We start from the raw sequence: 7,033 nt of genomic DNA on the forward strand, positions 1-7,033 counted from the left end.
GATGCAAGCAGAAGCCTCACCCCACTAGGCACAGCTGCCACCCAAGTTGTGGCTGCAGACCCAGGTCTCCCTGGGCTCCTGGTAGGGGCAGGAACAGGCAGAAGCCCTGCCCTTCCAGGCGCAGCTGCCGCCACCCACATTGCAGCTGCAGCCCCAAGCCTCCCAATCCATGGAGCGGGCAGAAGCCTTGTGCACCCCACCCTGCCCCATGCAGCTGCAGGGCCCAAACATGCTCAGGTCAGTGCTGACACACCAGCCCAAGCCACTTCGGTCCCCTCCAGACTTTGGACACCAACGAGCATAGGAGGGAAGCTAAAGGGGGCTGAGAGCAGCAGGGCACTGGCCTGCAGATGCCCCTTGGCACCTACAGCCTGGGTGCCATGAATGGCAGCAGGAGGCAGACAGGTTCCTGGGCAGAAGGGGGTGGGTCTCTGGTGAGGTCCGACCTTCAGGACAGGGAAGGCCTGAGGGCTGGGGGCTGGGCTGCCAGTCCTACAGGCTGAAGTGGGAAACTTGTGGTACCTTTTCTGGGCCTGCCCATGGCCACCCATGGACCAATCCACATGTACTTCCTACCCTCTGAGGCCCATAAAAGCCCTGGGCTCACTCAGAGCTGAGCAGAGGTCAGGAAAGCCAGCTGCAGAGAGGAGCTACCCACTCCAGGGCCTCCTCTGAGCTATGCTGTTGGCAAAGCTCCTTTACACCTTGCTCTCCCTCCACTTTGTTCTTCCTAGACACAGGACAAGAACTTGGGACCAGCTGAATGGTAAGGCTGAAAGATCTGTAACACAAACAAGGCTGAAATACACCCATTTTGAGTGAAGAGAAGTAGAGAAGAGCCACAGCCCTTCAGGAAGCCCAGACCTGAGAACTCCCCAAGCCAGGGCTGTGACCCCCTCTTTGGGGCCCTGCAGTTCCTGGAGTCTCCAAGCTTCTGGGCACCACTATGTTTCCCAGTGGCAGCTTTGAAAGATGCTTGCAGAGTGTCTGATCCAGTCACTGCCTCACAGAGAGCCAGCACCGATGCTGGCACCTGGAGCTGCCCACCTCACTGCAGCAGCCAGCATGCCTGACTGTGTGCAGTGGCCAGACCCCATGCTTGTTTGCTCACATACCCCTGGCCACTCCACGCCTGGCTCGCCTTTGGCAGACATGAGATCCAGGCTGGTAGTGTGAGCTGAGTGCAACCTGCCAGGTCAAGTGGATGGAACGAGCCTAGTGGGCCTGAGCAAATCTCAGGCAAAGGTGACACAGTCCACAGAGGTTTCCAGCTAGAAAAGTGACACCCCAAGGATCTTGCAACACTTTCATGTAGATAATTTCTACTGACCTGTCTTTACATGTATTGGCCTTCTTAAAATTGGATCTAATATGTTATTGTTTTTTTTAGACAAGCTCTCACTTGGTCACCCACACTAGAGTATAGCAACATGATCACAACTCACTGCAGCCTCAAACTCCTGAGCTTAAGCGATCCTCCTGCCTCAACCTCCCAGGTAGCTGGGACTGTGGACACATGCCATCGTGCTGGCTAATTTTTGCATTTTTTGTAGAGATGGGGTTTTGCTATGTTGCCCAGGCTGGTCTTGAACTCCTGGTCTCAAGTAATCCTCCTGCCTTAGCTTAGTGCCGAGATTACAGATATAAACCATTGTGCTCAGACAAGTCCAACATGCTTTAGTCTCATCGAATGAATATTCAATTTTAGACATTGTATTTTTTAGTTTAAATTTTAATCTGATTCTCTCTTTTTAAAAAATAGTTGCTATGTCTCCCCACCACACACACCTTTTTTTCTGAGATAGTCTCATTCTGTTGCCCAGGGTGTGCAGTGGCATGATCCTGGCTCACTGCAACATCTGTCTCCTAGGTTCAAGCGATTCTGTTGCCTTAGACTCCCTCCTGCAACTACAGGTGCATACCACCACTCCTGACTACTTTTTTGTATTTTTAATAGAGACAGGGCATGTTGGCCAGGCTGGTCTCGAACTCCTGGCCTCAAGTGATCCATCTGCCTCAGCCTCCCAATGTGTCGAGATTACAGGCATGAGTCACCATGCCCAGCCTTGTTATGGGTTTAATTATATTCACCCCCTTCTAACGATATGTTGTATTCCTAACCCCCAATATCTCAGAATGTGACCGCATTTAGAAATGGAGTCATTGCTGATGTAATTACTTAAGATGAGGTCATAGTGGAGGAAGGTAGGCCCTTGGCCCTTAATGAAATATGACAGGTGTCTTTTTTTTTTTTTTTTTTTTTTTTTTTTTTGAGACAAGGTCTCACTGTTGCCTAGGCTGGACTGCAATGGTGCAATCTTGGCTCACTGCAGCCTCTGCCTCCCAGGCTCAAGCAATCCTCCCACCTCAGCCTCCTGAGTAGCTGGGACTACAGGCGTGCATCACTGTACCCGGCTATTTTTTGTATTTTTAGTAGAGACAGGGTTTCGCCATGGTGCCTGGGCTGGTCTTGAACTCCTGGGCTCAAGTAATCCACCTGCCTCATCATCCCTAAGTGCTGGGATTACAGGCATGAGCCACCATGTCTGGCCGGACTGGTGTCCTTACAAGAAAAGAGAGGAGGCCAGGCACAGTGGCTCATGTCTATAATCCCAACACTTTGGAAGGCCAAGACAGACAAAGCACTTGAGGCCAGGAGTTCAAAACCAGCCTGGGCAACATGGCAAAACCCTGTCTGTACTAAAAATACAAAAATTATCTGGGTGTGGTGATGCATGCCTATAATCCCAGCTAGTCCAGCTACTCCAGAGGCTGGAGCAGGAGAATAGCTTGAACCCAGGAGAGGAAGGTTGCAGTGAGCTGAGATCATGCCACTGTACTACAGCCTGGGCAACAAAGTGAGACTCTGTCTCAAAAAAAAAAAAAAAAAAAAAACAAGACAGAAAAGAAGACAGAAGCTGGGAGTGGTGGCTTACCTGTAATCTTAGCACTTTGGGAGGCTGAGGCAGGTGGATCACTTGAGCCCAGGAGTTCAAGACCAGCCTTGGCAACATGGTGAAATCCTGTCTCTACCAAAATACAAAAATCAAGCCAGTCTCATAACCCAGCCTCAAAATAAATAAACAAACACATAGATCAAAATTTTAAAAGAAATAAGAAGAGAGAGACCAGGAACAATGCCTTGTTATGAGGAAGGAAGAGATTGTAGTGATGCATCTATACGCCAAGGAATGCCAACAACTGCTGGCTGTCACTAGAAGCTACAGAGAGGCATGGAACAGATTCTTCCTGAGAGCCGTCAGGAGAAATCCACCCTGCTCATACCTGAATTTCATACTTTTAGCCTCTGTAACTATGAAAGAGAAAATTTCTTTTGTTTTATACCACTCAATTTGTGCTACTTTGTTCTAGTGGCCCTAGGAAACTAATACACTCCTGAAATTTCTCTTGTCTTTATCGACAATAATTGCCTTTGCTTTTCCTTATAGATTCATTTTACTTTGTTACTTTTTTCTTTTCTCTTCTTTCTTTCCTTCTTTCTTTCTCCTTCCTTTCTTTTCTTTCCTTTCCTTTTTCCTTTCCTTTCCTTCCCTCTCTTCCTTCCTTCCTTTCTCTCTTTCTTTCTCTTTCTTTCTTTCTTTCTTTCTTTCTTTCTTTCTTTCTTTCTTTCTTTCTTTCTTTTCCTCTTTCTTTCTTTTCCTCTTTCTTTCTTTCTCTCTTTCTTCTCTTTCTTCTCTTTCTTTCTCTTTCTCTCTCATGTACGCTTTCTCTTTTCTTCATCCAAGCTGGAGTGCAGTGATGCAATTATAGCCCACTGCAGCCTCAAACTCCTGGGCTCAAGCAATCTTCCTGCCCCAGCCCCCAAGTAGCTAGAACAACAGGCATATGTCACCACATTCAGCTAATTTTTTTAACATTTATTTTTATTTTTTAAAAATTTTTTTGAGATGGAGTCTCACTCTGTTGCCCAGGCTGGATTGCAGTGGTGTGATCTCATCTCACTGCAACCTCTGCCTCCCAGGTTCAAGCGATTCTTCTGCCTCAGTCTCCCGAGTAGCTGGGACTACAGACACCCACCACTGCACCTGGCTAATTTTTGTATTTTTAGTAGAGACAGGGTTTCACCGTATTGGCCAGGCTGGTCTTGAACCCCTGACCTCATGATCTGCCCGCCTCAGCCTCCCAAAGTGCTGGGATTACAGCACTTTGGGAGCCACCGCACCTGGTCTCAGCTATTTTTTAAATTTGTTTGCAGAGATCGGGTCTCACTATGTTGCCCAGGTTTGTCTTGAACTCCTGGCTTCAAGCAATCTTTCCACCTTGCCCTCCCAAAGTGCTGGGATTATAGGCATGACCCACTGTGCCCAGCCTTCTTGTAGATTATAATAAAGAAGTATATTACAATGATTTAAAGTCTGCCTATGAATTCCAACATCTACACTTATTTCTATTTTTTTATCTTAATTATGTGTCGCATTTTTCTGTTTCTCTACATATCTAGTAATTTTTTATTTTATGCTGGACATTGTAAATAATACAGTATAGAGATTCTGGATTGTGTTGTCTTTCTCTGAAGAATTTTGCATATTGCTCTGTTTAGTTGCTGACCATTCACCTTGATTTGGTGGAGGCTTGATTTTAAACTTTGTTGGAGTAGGTTTGTTTTAGTGCTTCTTCCTACGTTTATCATGATCTCCCAGGATCTCAGTGAAAAAGCCTGGTGTGTTTACCAAGTCCCACTAACTTGATGAGCTTTGAACTGGAAAATCTATCTCCGAAATATCAAACAGCTATAGGAACCTATGCTCCCCTCTTTTAGTCTTCCATCTGTGTCTTCCCCTAGGCTTCTTGGAGTCATGCCCCACGCCAGAGTCAGCCGAGGATTTAAGGGGAGTTTTCTCCTTCTGTGCCTCTCTTTTCTGGGATAATTTTTTCTCTCTCTCAATTTCCAGTTGCTCTGGAAGCCCTGAACTCCAACTATGTAGTCTTGAGCCAATAAGACTTCTGTTTTCTGCTTAATTTCTGTTTGTTTGTTTGTTTCTTTTGTTTTGTTTTGTTCTGTTTTGAGACGGAGTCTCGCTCTGTTGCCCAGGCTGGAGGGCAGTGGTGTGATCTCAGCTCACCGCAACCTCCGCCTCTTAGGTTCAAGCGATTCTCCTGCCTCAGCCTCCTGAGTAGCTGGGATTACAGGCATGCACCACCATGCCCAGCTAATTTTGTATTTTTAGTAGAGATGGGGTTTCTCCATGTTGGTCACGCTGATCTCGAACTCCCAACCTCAGGTGATCCGCCCGCCTCAGCCTCCCAAAGTGCTGGGATTACAGGCATGAGCCACCACACCCGGCTAAACAAATTATTGTATTTATTTATTTATTTATTTTATTTTATTTTATTTTTTGAGGCGGAGTCTCGCTCTGTCCCCCAGGCTGGAGTGCAGTGGCCGGATCTCGGCTCACTGCAAGCTCCGCCTCCCAGGTTCACGCCATTCTCCTGCCTCAGCCTCCTGAGTAGCTGGGACTACAGGCGCCCGCCCCCTCGCCCGGCTAGTTTTTTGTATTTTTTAGTAGAGACGGGGTTTCACCGGGTTAGCCAGGATGGTCTCCATCTCCTGACCTTGTGATCCGCCCGTCTCGGCCTCCCAAAGTGCTGGGATTACAGGCTTGAGCCACCGCGCCCGGCCAACAAATTATTTTATATATTTTTTCAGACTTTATAATTGTTAGCAGAAAGTTTATCCGACACAAGCTACTCCTCCACTGCTAGCAAGTCTGCTTCGTAAATCCCTACGCCATACTACCTAAGACTTAGAACTTAGGGCTCGTGTTCAGTCTGGTTTTAGACTTGTCATTGGAAGTGACATGACTTAGTGGAAAGTACAGGCCCTTTTTTTTGGGGTCTGGAACCAGCCAACCGTGATATTGAGGCTTCCCCCTGACCCTTCACTGTGTGACCTGAGCAAGCCTCTTTGCCTCACTGAGCCTCGGTGGCCTCATCCATGTAATGGGAATCACCCTGTCTCGCAGGATGAGGAATGGAAGGAACCCCAGTGAAAACCCAGCACATCGTTAAGAGTGAATTACAGACCGGGCGCGGTGGCTCAAGCCTGTAATCCCAGCACTTTGGGAGGCCGAGACGGGCGGATCACAAGGTCAGGAGATCGAGACCATCCTGGCTAACACAGTGAAACCCCGTCTCTACTAAAAAATACAAAAAACTAGCCGGGCGAGGGGGCGGGCGCCTGTAGTCCCAGCTGCTCAGGAGGCTGAGGCAGGAGAATGGCGTAAAACCCGGGAGGTGGAGCTTGCAGTAAGCTGAGAGATCCGGCCACTGCACTCCAGCCTGGGCGACAGAGGGAGGCTCTGTCTCAAAAAAAAAAAAAAAAAAAAAAAAAAAAAGAGTGAATTACAGACTGGCCGCAGTGGCTCATGCCTGTAATTCTGGCACTTTGGGAGGCCAAGGCAGTAGACCATTTGAGGTCAGGAGTTTGAGATCATCCTGGCCAACATGGTGAAACCCCGTCTCTACTAAATATACAAAACTTAGCCAGGCATGGTGGCGGGCACCTGTAATCCCAGCTACTAGGGAGGCTGAAGCAGGAGAATTGCCTGAACCCAGGAGGTGGAGGTTGCAGTGAGCCAAGATTGCACGATTACACTCCAGCCTGGACCACAAGAATGAAACTCTGTCTCAAAAGAGAAAAAAAAAAAAGTGAATTACACAGTTGTTTTCTCAAGCAAAGATCCCCAAATGATATGACAGTAGGCTAGACCCAATGCTGGCTTTGAGTAAGATCCCACCCTACTCCAGTGACAATGCTTTGACATACAAGCTGATGTCCACAAGTCTGGTTTTAGTTTTCACTGTCATGTCAGGGGTGCACCTGCTGAGTGCAGGGACCTGCACTCCCTGGGATGGCCCAGACTGTGCCTCCTGGGCAGCAGAATGTCACCAGTTAGAGCGTTCGTGTCTGGGAGAAATCAATTCCTGATTAATCGGAAGGGGTTAGCTTGGGTGACACTCACTCAACACGCTTTCAACAACAACCCAAATAGGAAGAAATCAAAGCACCTGG

This window comes from Chlorocebus sabaeus, chromosome 12 (genome assembly GCF_047675955.1).
Source record: "Chlorocebus sabaeus isolate Y175 chromosome 12, mChlSab1.0.hap1, whole genome shotgun sequence".
Classification (NCBI taxonomy): Eukaryota; Metazoa; Chordata; class Mammalia; order Primates; family Cercopithecidae; genus Chlorocebus; species Chlorocebus sabaeus.